This window comes from Hippocampus guttulatus, chromosome 2, assembly GCF_054856545.1.
Source record: "Hippocampus guttulatus isolate MCC_2025c chromosome 2, RoL_Hgut_1.0, whole genome shotgun sequence".
Classification (NCBI taxonomy): domain Eukaryota; kingdom Metazoa; phylum Chordata; class Actinopteri; order Syngnathiformes; family Syngnathidae; genus Hippocampus; species Hippocampus guttulatus.
This window is the reverse complement of record NC_141262.1, coordinates 28,809,186-28,826,976: the sequence shown is the minus strand read 5'-3', so window position 1 is coordinate 28,826,976 and position 17,791 is coordinate 28,809,186.

Genomic DNA, 17,791 nt, shown 5'->3' with positions numbered 1-17,791 from the left:
GCCTATTCCACCATTTGCGTGTCTCGATGCCTCGCAGCAGTTCCGGTGGACATTTTAACCTGCCACTTTGGACGAATGAGCCGTTCACAAGTCGGCGTTGGGATCCCAAGACAATGCCACATTCGGGGGTCCGGTTTGCTTCATCTTCCCTTTGCGAAATCCCCCGTTGGCCCCGCAGCTGCCGTGGCAATGCCATCCATGTTAGCCAAGTGCAGTGGCTGTTTGAGCAGGATAACCGCGAATGGATACAAGGAGTGCTTTACTTTCATCCAAGATCCCTGGTGTGTCTCCTTCCGTGTATGGCCCATGGTTCCGTCTTCAAACAGTCTCCCCCTTAACTAATAAAGGACGAACAGACTTCAGAATCTCACCCCTCTGCCGAGAATAAAAATAGGTCTTATTCACCATTGGCGGCCTTTTTTCAGGCGTCATGGGTGGTCCATGGTGATTCCCAATGGATCCTGCTCCTAATGAAGGCTTTTAATTGAAGTCAGCTGCAGGCTAAAGCCGTGCCATCCATACTGCCTGCCCAATGTTCCTTCGGCTCCGACACGGGCCCGGTGAGGGGCAAGGAGATGGAATTGGATTTGAAGCTCTGAGGCAGGTAATAAAAAGCAAGACTCCCACACACCCAGGAATGTGATTTCCCCAAGTAGTCCTGGCAGACATGTTGAGTTGTTCACTGTAATGTATAGGCATCCGAGCTATTCATAACACACCGGGCCCTGGCAAGTACGTAGCGCGAACTCGTAGCCGCCATCGGAGCAGCAGAGAAATATGTCGGCTTGGTTTGCCGAGTTTTGTGTAAGTCTTTTGCTTCAGCCGGCGCTTTGAGTCAGTCCGACCTTGTGAAAAGGGAACACATTTCAATTTACCCTTCAGCATTTCCAGGAAAAGGCCTGTAGCGGTGGTCCGTGCAAGGGGGCCAGCAGACCCTTAGGCTAGAACTAAGCCTCATGCCCATCGCTGACATCGTTTCACATCTCTTGCCTCAGTAAAACAAACCTCAGCAGCATGAAGATTAACGCTGAGATGGTGGAGATCTCCCAGCCCCACCCCACCCCCCTCACCGGCATTTGCATTTAATACAACATTGCTGATGCACTTGCACTCCATTACAGGTGACAGCAGCTTAGGTACAGAACGAGCACATTACCTCGCAGTTCTCCATAGGACATTTAGTGAAGAAACCTCATTAGTTTATTTCAATGTGCTACATTTGGAGACTGAGTGACACTAATGGCGGCCCGCGTAGAAAAACGGTGTCAATCTCGCACATTACCGCTCAAAATATATCAGGTCGGGAGGAAGGCCTTTCTCTCTCCTTTACCGGAGGAGAGTGAGCAACTCGCGCAATTCGGAAATGTGTTTCAATATTCATATGTCAGGGAGCGCGGGCAGAAAACGTGTCAGTCAGCGCTTTCAGGTCTAAAAGCTCCAGATGCATTAACGTGGATGCTGAATTGGTTCTCTTCAGTTCGCTGAATAGCCAAAATTTGACACCATATTGAAAGGAGGGGGCAGATTATTTCCACTTCTGCACCCTCTGGCAGTTAGTTTATAATTGCGTTTGAATTTGAATTGGGAATGTTTTGGTCAGCTACGTTGAAGACCCGTGCTTGTTCAACTAAATGCACAATTTATGACCTCAGCTAATCAGGGTTGTACAGAGGAGACATTTACATCCAATTATGTTGATTTAAATATGTTTTTTGTGTTCTACAAATAATAATAATAATAATTAGGACGTCTGCCATTTTGGTGTGAAGCAGCCATTTTGGGCCAATCCAGGTGTCTCCTCTGTGGGAAAATCTCCAACTCAGAGCAGTTTTTTGAGACCAAGGGGCACAATGCTACACTGCAGAGCTTTTTTTTCTCCCCCGAACGCTATTGAACACACGGTGTCCAATTTTTGAGGATCTTGTCGCGGATTCGCCATGTAAAAGGGAGTGCGAAAGAGCATTCAAGTCTGCTTCCAGCCTTTAATTTTAATTGAATTGCTGCGTTTCTGTCGAGGTGTTTTGGCAGCACTCTTTCCACTGTGTTCGCCAAAGAAACTGATCCGTTTAACTTTGCTTTTAGAGTCGCGCCGTTTGATGGCATCGGTAGTAGTTGTGCCTTCGACGAGTTAAAGTTGACTGCACATAATTTGATAAAAGTGACAAGCCGTACAAACCCAAGGCGGAGTGCGAATTAATAATTCACACCCACGGAATCGTGAGCGCCGCAGACAGACGGGAAGAAAACATAAGAATAAGAAATATGATCCCCCCGGTGTCAGCTGAATTCTCTTTTCTTTACAGGCTCGCTGAAATATGGGGCGCGGGAGTTTGGGGAGTATATGTTTAGACGTTCTGCATTTGCCAAGACGGATAAAGCTCCAGCATTAGAATTCATCCGAGCAACGCGACGAGGAAAATAACACTCGTCACGGTTGGAAAAGGCTACCTCGGTCAGGATCAAGAGAGAATTGCACCGCAAATTGTATTCAAGCAAACAAGAAACGTTGTCTTGTATTTGCATTGCTTTGGTCGTCTCGCCGATGTGATTCGTGCCAGTGCGGCCCGCCGGGGTTAATAAGCCATTCTCCTGCAACAGGCCCCTCCGAAGTGATTCCGCAAAGGTGGAGTCACCTTCACTGTCTCCTTGATGGAATAGAGCCGAGTCCCCTTTTTTTTTCCCACCTCGCCAGCATCTTCCTTCACCACCCCCCCTCCCCTCCCGCTTGTTTGCCTGTTATCCGTGCGTGTTTTTGATTTGTTTGGCCTCCGGAACGCTTTCCCGAGATCCCCTTTTCACCCGTTTCCCCTCAGGGGTGCCTCCTCTCCAGCATCAGCATCGGCATCAAACCCCGAGGCGCTGCTCGCCCTTTTACGTTGGCAAATCTCGCCGAGGATTAGTTTGCCTTTTTAGGCACCCTCATCACCCTCTGTCGATCGACACCTGCTTGGGGTGCTGAGTCGCAGTCACATCAACACACGCCGGAGTGTTTTCCCGCCACGCCGGATTAGATATCTCTCGCCACCCCCCCCCCCCCCCCCCCCCGCCCATTATGAATCTTGGAGCTTTGTAGCACCGAAATGCGTGGGAAGCCTCTGAGAGGATCTCGATCATTATTCATGAGCATCATCAGTTTTGTTGATGTTCCCTCAATGAATCTCGCCGATCCCCATCGGTGGGCGGCCTGTCGTATCAGCACGGAATGTTCTGTTTTGATTACTCTCGCAACAAAAATGCAAACTCTACTCTGCCAATGCTGAGCATTGAGGAAAAGCCTTCTTTTCAGGAGGCCTGTTCGTAGCCCACCTCCTTAATTGATTTAACGTACAAAGACGTAGAGGTGGCTGTTGGCTCCCCTCTCAATCCCCCCCCCCACCCCCCCCCACAAGTTCCCACTGCGGTCTTGAGTAGCCTGAACTAAAAAAAGGAGACATTGAGCTGAAAATCAGATCCGATGAATGCTGGTTGAGGTGTTCTCTAATTATGAATGTTTTTATTTGTTTACAAGAGAAGCTCGGCTCGCCGTTAGCTCACCTGGTAATAACATCGCAGCGGCAAGCCTTTCTCCTTGTTATTTTTACTGTGGTGAATGTCTTGAGCAGGGTTGTCCAACTCATCTTTGGGAGTTCCATCTTCGCTCGTAAATTCCGTTTTGACAGTAAAATCTAATTCAAATGAATGTTTCAGTGTCTCATCGCATGATTGCTTATACACACAAATTGATGGATTACTAGTTGTGAACTCGGCCAACTCGAATCGATTGTTCAACTATTGCTCGAGTGTAAACAGGGTAACAAAAGTATTGCAAAATCTCAACGCTATCAATCTCATTTTACAATTTGACATTTCGGGACAGATTTCATCAAGGATCCTGCAAGTTGACACACGTGGTTTGCTTTGAAATGAGGTGGCGGGCCCGATCTGGCACCCGGGCCTTGAGTTTGACACCAGAGAGACCTGTTATACCAGGGGTGCCCATTACGTCGATCGCGATCGGCCGGTAGCTCGCGATCGGCCAGTAGCTCGCGGCCTGGTCCCGAGTCGATCACGTTTTGCTTTCATTCATCCGTTCCGGATGTTGCTCATTGTGGCGTGCATGCGCGGGTATATGCTAGCATGCGCGCGATCGGGTCAATCGCGCGAGGTTGGTCACTTCAAAAGTCGATCTTCGGTCCAAAAAAGTTTGGCCACCCCCGCGTTAAACAAACACCCAGTACCACTATAGTCCCTCTTCCTTTTGTGTCTGGCAACAGCGTGAGCTGCCTTCGTGATTGATCCGTGGATCAGCAAATTTTGCGTGAGCAAATCGGAAACCGCTTCATCACTGACGAGTGTTCAGAGAGAAACTTGTCCCAACAGATTCGGGGGAGGACTTGAAGTGCAAGGGAAATGCCCGTAGCCCGTGTTATGCAAAGAATCCTCCTTGATTTTCAAGTGGACTCCGAATGATGCATCTTGGCACCACGGTTAGGTCCATAATTCCCCTTTTTGTGTCAGCGTGGCTTGAGAAGAAAAAGAGCAATTAGTTTGAGTTCAGTTCTTCAAGACCTAAGCAGACACGACGCTCTCTCCGAAGAGGTGCTCCAGGTTAAACTCCTTCCCCAAGACACTGGCCGCCCCCGGCTGATTCCTGCCCCGTAGCCTCTAAAGTGGGAAACGAGCGGGCCTGAGAGATCTGCTGGCCTAAATAGCCATAATGAGCTGAGCCCACCACGTGGCCGCCCGCCTAACGTGGCCAGACACGTGGGCCATGCGAATGTGTAATGGGGATGTTGATGGGCCTTTGGCTAATCTCGTTTGAGTGGTCTGACAGCAAGAGAACACCATGGGATTCCGCGGGCCCGGGGAACTTCCGAGGCTCTTTGCACTCTCGTCATTGCGGCACCTTGATTAGCGAACGATACCGTGGAAGGGCGGCGCCGCACCTCAAGCCAACGCGCACCGAATCCACTCTTTAGTGTTGGAAAAAGTGTTAGTTGGTACATTTGGAAAAAGACAAAGACAAGCAGTGGGCAAGCTTTGGCTCGAGGGCCGCGTTTGCTTTTTTTAAATGGGACATTTTAAATAGGCTTTCAAGTTTGAACAACAAAATCATCAATGAGTGTGTTACATTGTTTCTTGATATTCAAATATCGCTGCATCTCTCGGCGGCACGGCGGTTGACCAGCTAGCACGTCGGCCTCACAGCGCAGAGGTGCAGGGTTCGATATCGGCGCCGGCCTTCCTGCGTGGGGTTCGCATGTTCTCCCCGTGCCTGTGCGGCTTTTCTCCGGGTACTCGGCTTTCCTCCAACATCCCAAAACGTGCACGGTTGGTTGATTGAAGTCTCTAAATTTTCCCAAGGTGAGAGACAAATGGTTGTTTGTCTCGGCATGCCCTGCGATTAGCTGGCAACCGGTTCAGGGTGTCTCCCGCCTCCTGCCCGAAGACGTCTGGGATAGGCTCCAGCACCCCCCGCGACCCTTGTGAGGATGAAGCGGATCGGAAAATTGATGGATGGGTGGATACTAAAATTAAGTTCGGAAGTTGTTCTCATTTTTTTTCATTTGTAGCACTTAATGCGTGGATGACCACTTACAGCTATGACATTTTGCATGCGCTTGTACAAACACGACCAAAACAAAAGAAGAAATGAATCGGGTCAAAGCGACAGCGCAGCCCATCAGGCGTTTTGCATCCATAATAAGATTCCCGGTCATCATTTGTTAGCCTCCGCTGCGGCGGTGAGCCTTCCCGCATTTATCCGATTTTGCAGCCCTGTTACATGACTTTGTGTCGATGCGAAACAAGGCGGAAAAAAGTTGTTCTGCTCTCAAGGTGAACACTGCTCTGTCATGGAAAGAAGGGAAAGAAAAATTCTCTTTAGCTTTCAACTAATTAAGACCGTCTCACTTGTCTTTTATTTCTCTGTAATTCGAGGGTGAGCGCTGTACTGTACTTTGTTTTTCACATCACGCACGTAATCAAGAGGCCTGTCATATTTATGCTGGTTCATTTAGCTACTTGTCTTCCTAAAACTGCTTAACTCGAGTGTGACAAGACAACTGCTCATATTTTACAAACAAACAAAAATCAGCCGTCGGCTGGCCGCATCTTGCGCCTCGAATTTGATATGGAAGAAACCAGTGGGTCCGAGGAAAAACAACCAATCAGAGATGGACAATGTGACTTCATTTACTTGCTGAATTGAGACTATCCTTCCATCCATGCGCTTTATCCTCACAAGGATTGCGGGGGGGGGGGGGGGGGGGGGGGTGCCGGAGAAGGCGGGTGACACCCTGAATGGGTTGCCAACCAATCACAGGACACACATTGACGAACGATACATCCACGCTCGCAATCACGCTTCGAGACAATTCAGAGTGTTCCATTCACCTGCCGCGCATGTTTTTGGAATGTGGGAGGAAACCGGAGTACCCGGAGAAAACCCACTGCACTGTGCGCCGAGCTGGACGCGCTCACCAGTCGACCGTCGTGCCGCCTCATTCGAGAACATGCCCCGGTTATATTTTAGCAACATTGTAAGTCATGGCAAACAGTGGCAAGAAAGTACTATTGTTCAGTTCACGTAAAGAGGGGATTGCAATTTCCGTCCTGCAAGATTAATTATTACTTCAGTGGGCCACCAAAAAAATAAAAAAAAAATTAAAAAAGATGTGGAGGGCTCAATCTGGTTTTTCCGGGCTTGACGAGTGTTGCCGTCACCCGGGCGACTCCCGCCCCTTTTGGATCGACCTCATCTCCAGAAAGCCTTTCTTATCTTATTTGAGCAGTTGCTTTTGGTATTTCTGTGCGGCGCGTGTGGCGCGCATTGTAAATCACCTGCTAAACAAGATGGCAATCGGCAAGTATTTGTTGCAAAAGGCGAGCCGTGGAAAGCGCCCCCCCCCCCCCACCTGGAAATGACCCGGAGATCTGGGCCGATATTGACTCCCGACTGTCAGCAAGGTGTGATAGGGTTGCCGGGCGGGGTATGGGGGGGAAGCGTCGCAAAACGCGCCCCCCCCCACCCCCCACGATGCCATTTGGGCCGGGCGAGGCCCGATAAGGCCAAAACAAATGCGCCGCCTTGTTTGTTCCATTACGGCAATGGGCCGATTCCTTCCGATTGGGCCGCTCGGTGCGCCGCGGAGGGCTTTCTAATTTCATCTGCGGGAGGAATACAAACGCCTGCCGCTCGCCTTTTCCCAGCGGTGATTCACATTTAATTGTAAATATGTGCTACAAGCTTTTTCTTTGGAATAAATTAGCATGTTTGCAATTGTTGCGCGGCGCTTCCGAGGACCTGGCAGTGATCAAAGCAAACAGTTTGTTTGAAGAATGCAGCATTCAGCATATTTGAAGTTAACAAGTTCTCCTCTTCACGTCGTCCCCACCCGCATCAAATATGGGCCGGCATCTCTTTCGTTTGGGTGAATGCAAAAGAGCATTCGCGCACGTTGTTCTGCAGCCAGAACAAACATTTTTTTTTTTTTGAAGGGGGTCAGGGGGAATGTGTGTATTATTCTCCGCGCTTCATTGGCATTCTACTCCTTCTAAATGTCTTTCCTTTCCAATTTCACGACGTCACATGACATTCAAAAAAAAAAAAAAAAAACACTTCCACATTCCAACTCACACTCTGACTGTTGAGTGCATGCAGGACATCTTGCAACCCCCCTGCACCCCCTGCCAGCAATCCCCACATTTGTCATTATTGTTTCGGCTAATTCAAATCATGACGACGTCAATTTCTCGGCCTCATTCAGGACAATCCGAACTATTCGTCAAATGTGCTCCTTTTCAATCAAATTCCCAAATTAAGAGATTTTTTAATCAATTTCACAACCTCGTCCGCATTTCTCGACCATTTGAAATCATTCCAACTGAAACGTGTCCCAAAGTCCAAATCAATGGGAACACTGTACCAAGCCTTTTCTTTCCTAACATTCGCAAAATCCAAACTTGAGAGAAAGCAGTTTGCACATTTTCTTGCATGTTTCTCGACCAGTTTAAACGAGTGCAACAGCTCACTCGGGTTCCAAACGAACATAGTTTTAAAAATTTCACAATTTTTTTTAAACTTTTTTCTTTTGAATTACCGCAAATCGCCACATCTCACCAAACATGTATCAACTTTGAAACATTTCCAAACAATGTTGTCATCATTTCTCGACTGCGGCAGTAAATCACCTCATTTGTCTTTTACCTGCGTCGCCGCCAGAAAGCCGGGCATCATTTCTCACCGCGGCAACGGAGATGGCTGCTTGAGTCGCGCTTTTGCAGCATCGGCGGGGAATTTGTTTGCAGCACCGCTCGCTCGCCTTCCGCGCGCTGTTCCAGTTGAACCTGTTTCGGGCTGTGCTTTTATTTTGACGGCCCGACTTTTGACAGCATACGAAGCCTAAAACGCATATTTGTTGGTATGTCCTGTCTGAAACAGATCGATTGGATTTATATTATTTCATATGGGAAATTTTGCTTTGGATTTTGTCCATTTCGGCTTCAGTCAGACTTCCTTCGTACATGTTAGCTTGTTCCAAACAAAGGCACCGAATGTCCTCCGTGATCGCGCATATCCGCTTGGAACCCCGCGGCAATGCGTCGCGTTAGTACGCACAGCAGAAGAAGATCAAGTCTGAGTTACGGCGGCCCGTGTCAAGAGGCAAATGGAGAGGGCGGGGTCACTAAAGAGCGACAGTGATGGAGTGCGAGCGAGGGGAAGCAGCAGATCCGGCGCCCCGTGCTCAGCACTTTCACTGACTGAGTACAACAGGGAGGATGTCATGGAGTCTTAAATCACTCACTCCGCCCCCATTTACATTTCGGGGAAATCCCACCCATCCCACACACATGCGCACACGAGCTAGAAAGGTTGTTTTAATTTACTATCCCGGGATACAAATCTCAATTACTCTAATGCAGTTGGTCCAAGATGATGTGTGGCTGCTGAGTAATGGATCACGTGGCGACCCAAATCACCTTGCTTTGCTATTCTGGCTGCATTGTCTGTCCTCTTCATCGGCCCATCGCCTGAAGTTCACTGGAAAGATCACCTCAACACCCCCCCCCCCCGCCCCCATGCACAAGCAACGTTTACTAGCCACCCTGAAAATAGCTTCTCAATTAGATTGTATTGTGAGGGAGTAGCAACTCAGTAGGCATCCTTGATTGGACAGCAGCATTGATGGCCTATGCCGATTACAAAAACGCCCAGGGGGCTGAAATTGCTCTATTGTGGGATGACTGGTCGAGGACAAACCCTGTGGCTAATTACAGATGAGGCGTCTGATAGGCCGGTGTCCACAGGTGAGTGCCATTACGCACACTCGTTTTCATCGTACTCGCATCATGGATCATTCGCTACAATTGTGGTGTTTTGCTCTGATGATTTTGCCCACACGGACTGTCACTGCAGACTCGCAAAGCATTCGGCGCAAGCGAGGAGCAAAGAGAGTTTTGGGATCATTTCGCACTTAGTACAAGAAGCCAGAGTCGCTATTGCCAAGTACGACTGTCTTATGTTGCGCAGCTAAATGTCCTTTTTACCTCACAGAAAAGGCTGCACGTTTGAGCTCACCTGAGAGCTCACCAGTCCCCCAGGTAGTTGCTATTAGTATAGTCAAGTCAAGTCAAGTCAAGTCAACAGTATTTATAGAGCACTTTCAAACAGCCATCGCTGCATACAAAGTGCTGTACATGGAGCAATTTAACATGCACAATAAACAGTAAGACAAATCGGTAATAAAGGCGGTAGAAAGCACCAAACAGTAAAACCAAGAACAAATCTAAGTCATGCTGAGTCGAATGCCAAAGAATACAAGTGAGTTTTGAGGAGGGTTTTGAAGATGGGCAGCGAGGAGGCTTGCCGAATGTTCAGTGGGAGGTCATTCCAGAGAGAGGGACATAGCGAGCATTCATGATAAAAGAAATGGGTCATTGTTGCTGTTGCGTGTCATGTTTTGTCTTCTGTCTCAGGTTTTGTTGCTACTTTGTTTCCTGAGATTTCTGGACTGTCATGATTGGGATTGGGACCAACAGGTGGCACTGTAGGGCTCCCCCTGCAGCTGCACACCTGTTGGTCATTAGGCAATTAGTGCTTTAAAAGGACTCCCAGCCCGACCGCTCATTGTCAGGTCATTGTTTGCTTGCAACTGTCATGTTTGTTTCTGTCATGGTTCTGTTCCTGTTAGTTTTTTTGCCACAGTCATGGTTTTCTTTTTGCTACTTTGGATTAGTTTTGGTTGTTAGCACTTTGTTTGTTTTGGATTCAGTTTTCTCTGTTTTATTAAATATAATTCGTCAAGTTCACCCTGCTCCTCCCTCCTGCCTGTTTTTTGGGGTCCACCACCACCTTGCTACGTGACATGGGCTTTATTTGAGTGAGTTTTTTGAATTAGTTTCTCCTGTGTACTTCTGTTTGCAATTTTGTTAAATACATTTTAGCCACACCACCCTGCTCCTCCCTTCCTCCCTGCTTTTTGGGGTCCCCGGCACTACCATCACGCCAAACGTGACATAAACTCATTCCAAGTCACAGACAGCAGCGTGTCGAGCGTGGACACGATCCGGAATGGATGCGTGGCATTTCAGTTCTTGTTAATGGAGAATAGTGATGTGAGATGCACGTTTCGCGCGTCATGAGCGTCGTCACAGCACAAATGAAACTTGTTAGTCAAGGTAGCACCGTACATATAAATTCAGATTATATTGCAGCCGTAGGAAGGGAATGTCGTTCTCAACGGCGGACCTCCTGGTGAAATTCAAATTGCAGCTTTTAACTTGTTTTGCTAACCAACCCGAGGGTCGCCCCATTTCCATTCAAATATGACCGTTGAGAGAAATCGCCCTCTTTGTTAACAACCTCATTTAGCTTACACAAAAAAAAAAAACAGCACCCGCGCCCATAATATGTTTTGCGCGGCTAAATTATTCAACATAAAGATAACTGAGACGTGTTGGTTTATGAATCCCCAGCATCAAGAAGCCCAGGCAATAACGCTTTATCTCATCAGGGGAAAAAAAAAAAAAAACTGCTCTGTCGGAAACATCAATGTTATATGAGAGAACCCTCTGGAGAAAGAATCATTTCCTGTTTGTTTGTTTATTTTTTTATTGTTTAACCCAACTATGTCCATAAAGCTCGTCTTGTGACTCGTATCCGCTTCGGTGCGTCCTCGGCGTCTCATTGAGACGTGCGCCTAACTCACCGGCAAGAACCGAAAAGAGTGGCGCGCGTGCGCTACTCTTTTCGGTTTTGAAAACGTGCTGGTGAACTCCCGATAACCTTCCGTCATGTTGAGGTGGGGGGGGGGGGTTGACAAAAAAAAATGTCATGAATGAATTTCACCCCGGCTTCACCTCCGCCTTTCATCCCTTCAATGTCAGCGTGTTTTGAATAACTTGTTCTTAAAGCTTCGAATGTGTGTTTTCATTTAAAAGCAGATGATGCACTCTTTGTACTTCAAACTACCTGCGAGATGAGCCATTCGGCCCTCTTTTTTCAACTCTAAATCTAATAGAGTCAATTATTAAATTTCATGCTAAGCCCAATTTTAGAAAATTAGGACTGGCATCTGCCCCCCCCCCTCCCCCCCGTGTTGGTAGTTTAAAATGTCAACCTGGGAGCCACATCTTCCTATTGGAAAGACATCGGCCATTTTATAGAAGCCAAGAACAATATAACTTTTTGGGGGGGGGGGGGGTGGCACAAATAGCCTCTGTCATGTTCACTATGTAACATTTTTCAATGCGGTTCCAGATGAGTTTGACACATCGCAAATTGCTAGCGATCAAGTGTGTTTGCCAAAGGCTGAGCTGCACTGTATATCCCCTCCTAGGTCACCTTCTCTTCATCATCTACCTCCTGCCTCTTGGCCATATCCTCCGCAAATTTAATATCCACTTTCACTGCTTTGCTGATGACACCCAGCTCTACCTCTCCTGCAAGCCAAACTCCATACTCCCACCCCCCTCCCTCACCTCTTGCCTCTCCGAACTCAAAACATGGTTCACAACAAACTTTCTTAAATTAAATGCTAATAAAACTAAAGTCCTCCTTCTTGGCACCAAATCCACTTTATCCAAGGTAAACAGTTTTTCCTTCAACATTGACAGCTCCCTAGTGTCCCCCTCCCCCCAGGTTAAGAGTCTGGGTGTCATCCTGGATAGCATGCTCACCTTCCACTCACATATCAAGACCATCACCCGCACTGCTTATTTCCACCTCCGCAATATTACCAGACTTCGCCCTTCCCTCACCCCCCGCACCACTGCTATTCTTGTCCACAGTCTTGTCACATCCCGCCTTGATTACTGCAACGCTCTCCTCTTCGGCCTACCTCAAAAGTCCCTTCATAAAATCCAGCTGGTTCAAAACGCCTCTGCTTGCATCATCACAAAAACATCTTCCCAGCAGCACATCACCCCCGTTCTCCAACAGCTCCACTGGCTCCCTGTTCAACATCGCATCAATTACAAACTGCTTCTATATACATATATGGCCATCCACAACCTGGCCCCTCCTTACCTATCCGACCTTCTCCAGGTGCATATCCCCTCTCGCTCCCTCAGATCCTCGTCCTCCCTCCGCCCGTCGGTGCCCCCTGCCCGACTGAGCACCATGGGAGCCAGAGCCTTCAGTCACGCTGCTCCAAAGCTCTGGAACAACCTCCCTCCGGACCTCCAAAACTGCACACCTCTTTCCACTTTCAAGTCCCGTCTAAAAACACACCTGTTCAGGATTGCCTACAACACATAGCTCTTCCATTTCCTATGTTTTTATGATTTTATGTCCTGTTTTTATATATCTCGTTTACTAATTTTTACATTGTATTTCTTATTGTCTGTACAGTGTCCTTGGGTGGCATGAAAGGCGCTTTTAAATAAAATGCATTATTATTATTATTATTATTATTTGTTTGCAGAGTAGCGAGTGACTCGAGCACAAGCGAGTCACATTTTCTGAGGCTTACCTCATATTTTCTGTTGTAGGTCGCAACTTGGTACGCCGCAGTACTGCTCTGACTACAAATACACGTCATTATTTTACTTGCTGACTGTTACCCTGAGGCCCTCGTGAGGAGAAGCAGATCACATCACGGATGGATGTACACTCGCCTTCTTTACTTTCTCAGGTAGGACTGCATTGAATCCAAATCAAAGAAGGAGTACGATTCAATTTTCAAATCACAACGGCTGGCATAATATTATAGGAATGCAATGTGATTGCTCTTAATTACGTTTGGATTACAGTACTCGAATGCCACATATGCTAATGAGGATAAATGAATGTATCTATCTATGTACTTCTCCCTTTCATGATTATTGCTGCTGTAAATTGGGAATGTCTCATTGTGAGACAAATAGTGTTTATCTTTTGTATCTAACTATCAGAGAGAGAGAGATATTGCTATCATATACGTTGTATCCTCGCAACTATCGAAAATCGGCGAAAAATTGATGTCCACTGATCTGCATGTTAAAAAATAGGTAGGTCGACAGACAGTCACTTTATTCACCTACGATAGCGAGCTTAGCAACCAGCTTCAACTGGATACTAGTACCCGCTAAACATGTTGTGGTTTGGCCCTTAAAAAGTGCAGTCGACGTGTGTGCATCTCATTCTTTCATGAACCCTGAAGTGATGAGGTAGGTCACAGATTTTTTTGCGGCATGGTTGTAATCAGATTTCTGACTTATGTTTACACCAAATCCGCTTGGCAAGATTTGCTCAAATTGTCACAGCCTCAAAGACTGCAAATCAATGTTTGGTCGTATAACCATTTACAACTGAAGGAGATACTACACACCACCCGGCGCCTCAGGTCTGCGGACCAGACATGATTAGAAGTACCAAGAACTAAACTGAGGCTCAGAGGGGATGGAGCCTTTTCTGTTGCTGGTCCCTCTCTCGCTGCCCATCTTCAAAACCCTCCTCAAAACTCACTTGTATTCTTTGGCATTCGACTCAGCATGACTTAGATTTGTTCTTGGCTTTTAATGTTTTGTGCTTTCTACAGTCTTTATTGCTGATTTGTTTTACTCTTTATTGTGTATGTTAAATTGCTCCATGTACAGCACTTTGTATGCAGCGATGGCTGTTTGAAAGTGCTCTATAAATACAGTTGAGTTTAGTTGAGATACTGTCGAAGAAACACATTTCCTATGAATTCATGGCTCATAGGACCGAAACATCGATGTACTGTATCAGGAATCTGATATTGTTTATTGGAATACAGATTATTTTACTGCTCGTGTGTTAAAAAAAAATACATGTGGTGAGGGGATCACCTTGAAAAAAAGATCGCACATTAAATCGCAATATGGAGGGAGGGTGGCGGGGGGGGGGGGGATTATTTCTCTGAATGGTTCGGCCCAATTGCGAGGCCACCTCGGAAAATAAAAACAGTAAGATTATTTCCTCAAACTCTGCATTCAATAAATATAACATCACACGCAAGGAACAATGAGAGCATATAGTGGGTGATGTGCGATAAATTACTCATCAACAATCTGTCATCCGCGGCACTCATTGTTCCCTCTGGCTGTAATGGAATCATGTCCCTTAATATCCACGGCAAATTGACAGCGACTCCATCAATAATATAACTGCTCCTGTTACTTGATGTAAAATGAATCTTCATATGAGGACGTGGAATCCTTTTTCACGGTCTCTCCTGCTTGTGTTTTGCCGGAAAAAGAAAGTGTGGTCCTCACACGACAATTCGTAAGATGCTGTGTGCTTTTCTGTGTGTGTGTGTGTGTCCCTTCAACATCATCAAATTGAGACGAACAGACCTACTTTGCAGTTGTGTTCCTCAAACTCGTGTCAGGCATTATTGCTGAAGGTTTGGGTTTAGCAAACGGTCACCTGTCACCACTTAAGCATCCCGTACGTGGAGTGTGCCTCGGCTAATCCGTGTCGGAGACAATCATCCGTCAGTGAACGTGAAGCGAGGAAAAGAGCGGCTGCGCTGAATGATGGTCGTGCCTGTGCCTGGGGGGGAGGCGGGCACAGCGTTCATCTGGAACAAGGCCTGACTAATGAAGAGCGAGCTTAAATCCAAACACCGCCGGGCCCTTCTTCACACGCAAATGCGTGCAGGAGTCATCCGGCATTCAGCGAGATTGTTGTTTGTCAGCGTGCGCAACAGAGAGCATTTGTCGTTGGGCTTATCAAAACATCCCTTTTGCGCCTTCTCTTTGATTTGATCTGATCCGTCTTGTTGTCACAATGGGGTGCGTTGCGGGCATTGCCGTGACCGCATCAGATATTTACTTTTTATTGATATCTATACGAGGGTAAAAATGGGTAACAAACACGCAGGCCAATTTCCCACATCTTTCTAAAAAAAAAAAGATAACACTTTGCTTCGCTCCTCTTTCATCTATAACTGCTTCAGACGACAAAGTGTATGCAGGAAAGTGGTTCAGATTGCACGATTGCCTGTGTCTAATGTGTTGTCTTGTATTATTTTGTCATTTTATGGAAACTTTTCTTTTGATGGCAGCGCGGGCACCCGCAGTGACTCCTCTTGTTGTATGTTGTCTTATGAGGGAAGAAATTTCATATGTTGCACATTTGACAATAAAGTTGGACTTGATACTTGATAACCCATTGCTGATCCAATCAGAAGATTTGACTTATTTTACTGTACAGTCGACTTCCGCGCAGGAGAATGGGAGCAGCCCGGCCAACGAAGAGCCAAAATGTGCGGATTACAGACACCCATCGAAATGAAATAGGGTGATAACAATTCAGTGTATTTCTCGAGCACTTTCGAACAACCACCGCTGTAAACAAAGTGCTGTACACGGAGCAAAAAATAAAAATAAAAAAATCATATGACATACAACAAAACAATAAATTCATAACAAAGACGGTAGAAAGCACATAAAACTGTCAAACTAAAAATCAAGTCTCATGCTGAGCCAAAAGCCAAAGAATAAAAATGAGTTATAAGACAAATCTTAAAGTTGGCCAGTGAGGGAGCGGCAACAGAAAAGGCTCCATCCCCTCTGAGCGGCCGCTCAGTTCTCGGTACATCGATGAGTGTCTGGTCCGCAGACCTGAGGCACCGGGCAGATGCGGAGAAGCTGCGAGAGGTAAGGTGAGGCCAGGCCATTTCAAGATTTGAAAACAAATCATACAACTTTCAAAAGAACTTTATAGGTAGCCAGTGAAAGGATGCCAGAGTAGCAGTGATGTGCTCCCTCTTTATACGAGTACCAGTCAAGAGGCGAGCGGCATACGTGAAAGAATTAGAATTTGATTTTGTGTATTTAGCGGATCATATCACAGTTAACTCGGCTAGCTTAATGCTAAAGCTAAATAGCAACTATGTTTTGACGCTCCAACACTTCAAACCACGGATTGACTACAAACCCTGCAGCAACACACGTAGACAATTTAACTGGACTCGCGTGTGTATTCTTTATCCTCTGCAAAGAACAACTATTAGTGCCGCAGCGATTGAGCTGAGAGGGGTCGGGACATCTCCATGAACAGAATATTAGCCTAATTTTTATGTTAAATAAAAAACAAAGTCAAAGGCAGTCACTTTGTCTTGTTTGAATTTTGATTGCCCATTAAAAATGGAAGTCATTTTAAACTAATCTTGTCCACCGCTTGCGGACTAAGATGACAATTTCTCATCACGATTCCTCGGCGCCGCATCCAGCTTTTAGGACGCCTCCAAAACCGGTACCTCGCCCGAATTATATTAATTAAAGCTCCCTAACTAATTGTGTGTTACATTTTGCTGTCAACCAATTATATTTTACACTCTTGGGGAGATGCACCCGCGCCCCCCAACCCCCGCACTCACTGTGAAACTCCAGCTGTCATTGAATTTCAATAAGGACGTATTTAATTAACATACCAGGCCGCTGGAGCATCTCGGTGTTTATTTCTCTCCCAGAGAAGACGACAGCCTCGGTTCACTCCATCGAGCTGACACGGGGAAGCGTTTGATCGAGGAGTCGTGATAATGTTTACCTAGAATGCGGGGATAGGCGGATTCTATGGCATCAGAGTGGGAGGCGGGAGGGGTGTTCAGTCAGTCGGTAGGGTTTTTTTTTTCTCTATACATTTTTATACAACAACAGAGAGGGGCTAAATAAATAGATAATTTCCATCCTTGAAAATTCCCATGATTTTGGAAGCCGAGTCAAGGCTGGGCTACAAATGACGAGCATTTGAAGAGTAAAACGTCCCTCTTTTGAGCGCCGTTCTTTTATCAAGTGCTTTGACAACGCAACAGAAATTAACCAGATTCATCCGCGCAACCTCTGCCATAACGAACTCCGCAAATGCATTTCAGAAGAAGTGGATGCAGCATGCACGTATGGAGATGGAGGAATACAGCCCCCACCACCACCCCCACCCCTCCCTCCTGCCCCCAAGATGCTTTTTTCTAAGGTTTCACTTTCTCGCTGGGTCAGCGGGAAAAGCTGCACCAAGCAGCATCAATTGATTAATCCGTGATATCAGGAACTGTCGAGCACCTGCGCTTGCCTGCCTCCCTTTTATTCCATGGCGTGCACCCGGCTCCTCGGAGCCCTGTCACACATAATGAGGCCCGAGTTAGAGAAGGAGCGGGTCAAGACAGCCCCAAACAACAGCCCACGGAGGCCCGGTGGGCCGCTGCGGAAAGACTCCATATTTTAGCATAATGCTCCGCCGCTTCAGCCTCGTTTGAATGGCATGCGGCAAAGGAGCGGCGGATGTGCCGGGGATGCGTCTGCTCAACCCGCTCAGGATGTGGTCACGCATACAAATGTTGTCAGCGATGCGGCCAGCCGTTTTCAG